Raw genomic sequence first — 7592 nt, 5'->3', positions numbered from 1 at the left:
CTCCCGAGGACACTGAGCCGCAGGAGCTGGAGGTGCCATGTGGCCTGGAAGATGGTCCGAGTGTCATGGTATGGTTTGGGGACTGTCCTTCAGATGTTCATAAAACGGGGCAGTCCTGCTTACCCCCAAATCTGGTTACTGTCACCAGTGGGAGGGCACGGCCGTCGACTAATTTAAAACAGAGCATCCCGAGTCGGCCTCTGGGCCGCTTCCCGGCTTTGCTGGCCTCAGACCGCTCTTCAGGGGTATGTTTTGCTGACGTGGCTGGCCGCAGGGAGCTGGGAGGCACAATTTTCTGAAGGTCCATTTGCAAAATTGAAACCCTGCCCTTGAGAACTCTGCACATCACAGCTGTGAAGAGATGTGAGAGCAAGGCCAAGGGCGGCCTTCCAGTGAGACCTCCAGGTCCGCTGGGATGCCCACGGCTTTGCGTGGGAATTCAGCAGCCTGTGGCCCCAAGGTGCCCCCTCTCACAGGCTCTTTGGGGGAGAACGGGTCCCTGTCTTCTCTTTACTGGGGCGCTGTTCTTCCTCTCTGGTTTCTTGCTCTTAGCTCATCTCACATCTTGGTTTCCAGAAGGTGGGAGATTCTACCTGGGACCCAGGGGCGCAAATGTGGCCAGCGGGCACCCTCGACCCCCAGGCCTGGTGAGACGAGGGCTCTCCTCCACGTGACCCGGCTGTTGGTGCCCAGCCTGGACCGGACTGCTCTCCAGTGTGGTGAGGAGGAGGAGTTCTGGCAGACAGGCATACCATCTGTCACCCAAGGGACGCTCTTGGGGTTTGGCAGAGAGGCCCCTGCCTGGGCAAGGGCAGGAAGCCAGGTGTCTGGCTCCCCATCACTGCCGAAATTACTTTCTTTTCTCCATCAGGCACCTCCCCACCCCCAACTTGAGGGACCCAGTCTATGCCATGCAGCCCCCCAGGGCCCTCACTATCCCTCCCTTCTCTCTTCTGCTTCCAGTGAGACTTGGGTTCAAATCGCCCCACTGCCTTTTCAATGTGACTTTGGGAAAATTCCTTCATGTCCCAGAGACTCAGTTTCCTCATCTGTAAAATGCTGATGACAAGAAGGCCTGTCCCAAACACAGTGCACACATAAAGTGCATGCAGGGCTGTTATGATTACTGTGTGGGTTTTTTTTTTTTTTAAGTTTATTTATTTATTGGTGGGGGAGGGGCAGAGACAGTGGGAGACAGAGAATCCCAAGAAGGCTCCATGCTCAGTGTGGAGGCTGACTCGGGGCTTGATCCCACAAACCATGAGATCATGAGCTGAGACGAAATCAAGAGTCAGATGCTCAACCAACTGAGCCACCCAGGTGCCCCGATTATTGTGGTTTTACGTGTTTTTGTCTTTCTCTCTCTTTGCATTAGGTGATGATTCTCTTTCTCTACCATCCTTTAATTTTCCACAGTGTGTGGCACAGTAGTGTTCACAGGGCCGTTGGCTGAGGCGGGGGGGCGGGGGGGGGGGGAAAGGTATTGAACTCAGCCCTGTGTGGCTCCAAGGCCGTCAGTCTTCCTAGGACACCATGCTGAATTCCTCCTCTTCCTTACTGTCCTCTCCAGTTCTGCTCGGTCAGTCAGCAAATACCCCAAGTGTAACTGACTGACCAGCAAGAGAGAAAGGAAACGGGGAGTTGAGGTTTTTCTGTTTTGTCCTTTTTTTAAAACGCTTGCAGACGCTTGCTTGCCCATCTGAAATGGTCTTGGGCCTCATTTTTGGAAGGAGCCCCAGATCCCTGCATACAGAGAACGATCTTTGCGTTTCCTCACAGAGGTTTTCAGCTGGAGTGCTGGAGGTTGTCTCTTGCTTCCCTAGCTCGGGAAGACCAGGGGCAGGAGAGAGAGGACCCCGCCACACTGCTGGGTGAGCTGAGGCTCCCCCCCCCCCCAGGTTTTCTTCTCTTTTTTAAGTTTATTTATTTATTTATTTATTTATTTATTTATTTTTTAAATTTTTTTTCCAACGTTTATTTATTTTTGGGACAGAGAGAGACAGAGCATGAACGGGGGAGGGGCAGAGAGAGAGGGAGACACAGAATCGGAAACAGGCTCCAGGCTCCGAGCCATCAGCCCAGAGCCCGACGCGGGGCTCGAACTCACGGACCGCGAGATTGTGACCTGGCTGAAGTCGGACGCTTAACCGACTGCGCCACCCAGGCGCCCCAAGTTTATTTATTTTTTAGAGAGCGAGCGAGCGAGAGCATGAGCAGGGGAGGGGCAGAGAGAGAGGGACACACAGCATCCAAAGCAGGCTCCAGGTTCTGAGCTGTCAGCACAGAGCCCGATGCCGGGCTTGAACCCACGAACTGTGAGATCATGACCTGAGCCGAAGTCAGATGCTCAACCGACTGAGCCACCCAGGCGCCCCTCCCCTCCCCCAGGGTTTCTTGATGGGTAAGGGAGTCAACCAGGTACCCACGTGGACATGGCTATGCTCACCTGTCAGCTGGCAGTGTGGTGATGGGGAGAGCATGCACCTGCTGCGTCCACATCCATGGCTGTCACTTCACTGCTCTCTGAACCACTCAGGGCCTCAGTGTCTCCATCTGTGACATGAAAATGACACGAGAGTCTACCTTGTGGGGTGGTTGTGAAGATTAGATGAGTTTATGTGTATAACCATCAGGACCACTATTTTGGATACACCATGAAGTTCCCTACTCCCCAGATGATCCCTGGGATAAGAAGCTCTTCTCCCTTCCCTTCCCTTCCCTCCCCTCCCCTCCCTTCCCCTCCCCTCCTCCTCTCCTCTCCTCTCCTCTCCTCTCCTCTCCCCTTTCCTTTCCCTTCCCTTCCCTTCCCTTTCACTTTCCCTTTCCCTTTCGCTTTTGCCCTCTTTTCTTACAAGGCTCCACACCCAGCATGGAGCCCAACATAGGACTTGAACTCATAACTCCAAGATCAAGACCTGAGTGGAGATCAAGAGTCGGACACTTAACCGACTGAGCCAGCCGGGTGCCCCAGGAAGTTCTTTATTTTCAAAAATTACCTCGCACAATCTTTCCTGGTGCGGGGTGCTCTCCGTTACTTTATTGTGGACAGGTGCTATTTGGGTGAGACATGTCACCTGAAACAACCCCTCTTGGTGGTCACTCTGGCCGCTCACTAAGGTCATCTGAAGAAATTGATAAAAAGCAGGTAAGACCCGGTCCCCAAGGGTGTGGTGTCATAGCTTTGCAAAGGGAGTGTAAACAAGGACAGTAAGAAAGCCATCATCAGTGGTTACTTTATGGAGATAGCACACTGACACCCCTGGGATGAATGGAACAACAGCTGCCCCAATGTTATGCAAAGAGGCTCTCCCGGCTTGGGATGAAAATGCCACCCAAAGCATCCTCCAGATTCCAAAAATGCTGTATCGCCAGAACTGAGAGGGGAGGGTACAAGATGCACTCAGACACTCCAATGACTCAGAAGGTGGCTTTGATGATGATGAGGACCCTGAGCACCAAGATGAGTTGGAAGAGCTGGCAAGATATGGAGTCAGGGGCCCAGGGTGAAGACAGCACTAAGTTAACATATTATCACACATGTGATTGTAGGCATGTACCGTAAATAATCAATCAATCGTTAGAAACATATTTCATTTACTTTTGAAAAGATTACATATCAACTAGGTCATAACGCCTTTGGATATTTTGAGTGGGGAAATGGGGGGATCATGGTATGTGGGGATTGTCTTTTATTGTCCCCGGCAGCACCCCCTTTCCAGAAGGCCCTGATACTCCTTGTGACTCTGCCCTGGGGGGGAGGGGGAGGCTTCCTCTGGCTGCCTGCACTGGTGATGGCCAGAATAAACACCTTCCAGGAGCAGCCCTCACCCAAGGACCAAGGGGACTTGGGGTATAAATCCCACAGCTCCCTCATCCCTTGAAGGAGAGGATGTTCAAAGCACGAGTTCTGCACCGGCCCCCACAGTTCTCAAGGGGATTAAGCACCACGTGCCCCGGTGGTAACCTGCTTCATAGCATATCCTCTCCTGTCTGACTTGCGTTCTCTATGTCACTTTCCCATTCCCTGCCCAGAGCTTCCCAGATTCCCTCCAGATAAACTAGATTGACTGGAATGCTTGTGTCAGGGGCCGCTTCTGGGGAAATCCAACCTACGGCAAGCACAAATGATAAAGGATAGCGATGGTTACTCTCACCCATTATTATTTTGTTAAAGATCAGGAGAATGCACTTCCTGCTTTGTGTTCTTGTTCCCCAGAGCTTGTGAGAGCTGGGCCCGGTTCTGGGGTATCTTTTAGGTCTGGTCAGAAACGGGGAGGTCTGACTGTATATTTATCTCAAAATAATCTAAAGTGATTCATTCTCTCTCTCTCTCTTACTCAATTATATGCTTGAGCAGCTATGCCAGAAATCGGTCCATCCAGAGCAATTAAAAGCTTCCTTTGCCAGACCTTGGGGATTTCTCTCTGATCAATGAGAAAAACACTACAGCTGGAAAAGAGCCGAAACCAAAAATAGGGCCATCATGTCTTAGCTGTTCAGACAAGCTACAGCACCATTCGGATGTTTTTAAAAGACCCTTTTATTTTCCAATATGGAATGTTGGAGGAATGATAAGGAATTTCACATTAGTTTTTCAATGCTTTTGACCCCAAACTGGAATTCATTTGTGAAAATTAGTATCAGGCTCTATGTATCAGCTCACGAGCCATGGTAAGGTACTTATTATTATATTTATGATTAATAATAAAATAATAGCAGCAGAAATCATGTCCCTCATAGCTACCATGAGATGGCCAACATGCTAAGAACATCACACGTTTTTATCTCAGCTGACTATAATGTTACTATGAAGAGGTCACTGTTATTACATCTATTGTATCAATGCAGTTACTCAGGCTCAGAGAGGTTAAGTAGTTTGTCTGAGATCACACAACCAGGAAGTAGGAGAATGAGGTTACAAAGCCAGGCAGTCGGGCTCCAAAGCCTGGGTTTTTAACTATGGGAAGGCAACCAGCTTTTCACACCAGAAGGAAAGAAGAGACGAATGAGCTTTGTTGATTTCATTGCCCAAGGCCAGGCTCAACCTGACCTGCTTTTTAATGTTTATTTATTTTTGAGAGAGAGAGAGCGCACGAGCGGAGGGGAAGAGAGAGAGGGAGACACAGCATCCAAAGCACGCTCCAGTCTCTGAGCTGTCAGCACAGAGCCCCACGCGGGACTCGAACCCACGAACTGTGAGATCATGACCCGAGCCAAAGTCAGATGCTCAACCGAATGAGCCACCCAGGTGCCCCCTGACCTGCCTTTTACAAGAAGTTGAAACAAGGTGGATTTTGGTTCTCATGCCATTCCTCTCTGCTGCTCTCTTCTGTGGAGAAGTCAGAGAGTTTTGTCACAAACTGGGGTTCCCTAGGTCTCAGCTGCGTGTGGCTGCAGAAGGGGCCACAGCCACAGTGACGGAGAACATTTCCTGGGTCTGCTCCAGCCAGCTGCTGGTGCAATCCCCCACCCCCCCACCCCAGGAGACACCTCTGTGGGTCCACAAACAAGCTGGTTCCCATGGGAGCCTGCTGCTGTGCAGCTGAGAACAGCTGAGATATTGCTTATCTAGAAAGACAGCGTGAATACCCCAAACACATAATACTGGTTATGTGCCATCATAGTGATCACTTTTGAGCGGGGCGTACCAGGACACTCCGGGCTACCCACAGAGCCAGCGAGTGAAGAACAAGGAAAATCCCCCAGGGACATCGTGGGATGCTACACGGGATAGAGTCATCTCAGCTTCACCTGGCCATCATTCACTGTGTGACTTTGGCCGCATCGCCTCCTGCCCTATTTCCTCCTCTGTGAAATGGGCCGATGGTTCAGAGGAGCCCTGAGGCCCCTTTCCACCCCCAGAGATCTATGAGCAGCCCTTCCCACAGGCAGCTTGCATCCCCCCAACCCTTTGCTCTGCATACCGTCTGCTCTCTTTACTTCCTTGGGCCTGTTTGTGTGGTTATTCGTCGAGTTGAGGATTCAGCTGGACTGTAAGTTCAAGAGGTCGGTGAATGGAAACTTCTTTGTGTTTGGATTTGCACAGAGTGGGTCTAGCACAGTGGTTCCCAACCAGGGGTGAGTTTGTCCCCACGGAACATTTGGAAATATCAGGAAATATTTTTATTTGCCATGACGGGGGTGGAGGGGGGAGGGCGCCACTGGCATGTAGTAGGTAGAAGCCAGGGTAGAAGTTGCTAAACATTCTACAGTGCGCAGGACAGCTCCCACAAGACAAAATGATCTGGTTTATAATGTCAGTGGTGCCGATGCTGAGAAACCCTGGTTTAGAGGAGGCTAGATGGGCTCACTGGCTATAGGCACCAGGCATTGTGCAGTCCTTGGTTTGCCCTCCTCTTCAAGTTTCTCTCTCTACAGTCTGGAGAAGACCAGCAAATACTTAGGGCCAACCTGAGGCACAGTTATTCTTTGAAAAAAAATAGGTATTACATGCACTCAGTGAGAAGGTCAGTACAGACCAAATGATCCTCTGTTCAGTGGGGGCTGTCCTGTGCATTGTAGGATATTTAGCAGCGACCCTGGCCTCTGCCTACAAATCTCAAAAATGTCCACAGGCATTGACAAATATCCCTGGGGACCCTGGTTGAGAACCACTGTTCTAGAGGTGTCCTTTGCCTGTCCACACACCTATTTATTTATGAAAAGATATCTTTTTCTTATGGTGCTTGACACACAGTAGATGCTCCATGAATAGATATTGACAAATGGATAATTGAGAATAAAGCATTTTACATAATCAGTCAAATCCTACCTTAAATGCCGCAGAGGTACGGGTTACATATATCCTAACACAAGTACAGGATATGAAGTCATTCTTTCCTGGTTCTGACTTCTCAGTTTTGCCTCGAGGAGCACCATCTTGTTATGCTTCCAAACTATGTCACTGCTGAGGGCGAGGTTGTGGAGGATGAGTCCCAAATACCTTAAAGTCCATTCTCAGAAGCAGCCGGGTGGCCTGTAACAATGTGGATTATCTGTGTTCTGTGCACCTGAGGGTCTCCTTCCCCTCCCCTGACTGGCAGACTGGGGGAGGCATCAGGGATGTGCCTCGTCTACCCCAAGGGGCCCTTCCTGCCCCATCAGTCCCGTTCTGCCAACGTCTGGCTTTCGTGACAAGCTGTGGCCTTGGTTCCAGCAAGAGTGCCCTTTCTAAGAAGGTGGAGGCGTTAGTCCAGCTTGGGCAATCAGCCCAAAGTCCATTTTGTGTAATTCTGGGCTGCCTGCCCAGCTTCTTCCTGGAGTACAGCTGGGGCTGGGATGGTCTCTGGATTTTCCATGTTTCCTGGAGTGGAGTGGTTGGGGATCTGGGAGCTGGGCAGGTGACCTGTGTCCACCACCACCAGGACCTGCTCAGGGTGGATACTTCAGGGGCCAGCTTGCTTATTGCTTACTCTGGGTCTTGGGCATGGTGTATATGGGGTGATAAAGCCAGCTTTCCTAGAGAATGCACAGCAGGAGCGATGGGGCAGTGTCTTTTGAAACCCTCCAGAGAACAAGACAGACCACAGTCAAGAGTTATCATAGTGAGAAGTGTGGCCTGAGAGCTCAGCTGAGGCTGGGCTGGGGGTACC

At 50.8% G+C, this 7592-nt stretch overlaps 1 long non-coding RNA gene across 1 annotated transcript; it reads right to left on the bottom strand.

Annotated features, from left to right (window-relative positions):
• Positions 1-1298: 1298 nt before the first annotated feature.
• LOC123580537 lies at positions 1299-7169 on the bottom strand. The gene is made up of 4 exons (XR_006703360.1): positions 6773-7169; positions 2997-3122; positions 2447-2553; positions 1299-1610 (listed from the first exon to the last, which is right to left on the bottom strand). It is a non-coding gene; the product is annotated as an uncharacterized LOC123580537 (long non-coding RNA).
• Between the last annotated feature and the right edge of the window lie 423 nt (positions 7170-7592).

Source organism: Leopardus geoffroyi, chromosome A3 (assembly GCF_018350155.1).
Source record: "Leopardus geoffroyi isolate Oge1 chromosome A3, O.geoffroyi_Oge1_pat1.0, whole genome shotgun sequence".
Classification (NCBI taxonomy): Eukaryota; Metazoa; Chordata; class Mammalia; order Carnivora; family Felidae; genus Leopardus; species Leopardus geoffroyi.
The sequence above is the reverse complement of the archived record's forward strand: the minus strand, read 5'-3'. Positions and strand labels throughout refer to the sequence as shown.